The sequence below is a fragment of the Cynoglossus semilaevis genome, chromosome 11 (genome assembly GCF_000523025.1).
Source record: "Cynoglossus semilaevis isolate Cse_v1.0 chromosome 11, Cse_v1.0, whole genome shotgun sequence".
Taxonomy (NCBI): Eukaryota; Metazoa; Chordata; class Actinopteri; order Pleuronectiformes; family Cynoglossidae; genus Cynoglossus; species Cynoglossus semilaevis.
In genome coordinates, this window is record NC_024317.1 from 523925 (window position 1) to 524142 (window position 218).

General features: G+C 58.3%; 1 protein-coding gene across 1 annotated transcript in view; it reads right to left on the reverse strand.

Annotated features, from left to right (window-relative positions):
* LOC103385678 (uncharacterized) overlaps positions 1–218 on the reverse strand; it is a 5207-nt gene extending 4989 nt beyond the window's left edge. The window contains exon 1 of the mRNA XM_008319636.3: positions 110–218. The gene's annotated coding sequence lies outside the window, so the exon portion shown is untranslated. The remainder of the gene's footprint in view (positions 1–109) is intronic.

Sequence of the window (218 nt, forward strand, 5' to 3'; positions counted from 1 at the left end):
AGAGGAAGGCGGGAGAGGGAGAGCGGAGGGAGGGAGACAGGACAGAGGGAGACAGGACAGAGGGAGACAGGACAGAGGCAGAGACGTCCAGAGACTGGATGGTTCTTACCTGCAGTGACAGGACGTCAGTCTGAGCTTCAGACGGTTCAGCCGCTCACTTCACCTCCCCCGTCGCTCCACCTTCCTGATAGAGAGGTGGTGTTGGAGGGTGTTAATAA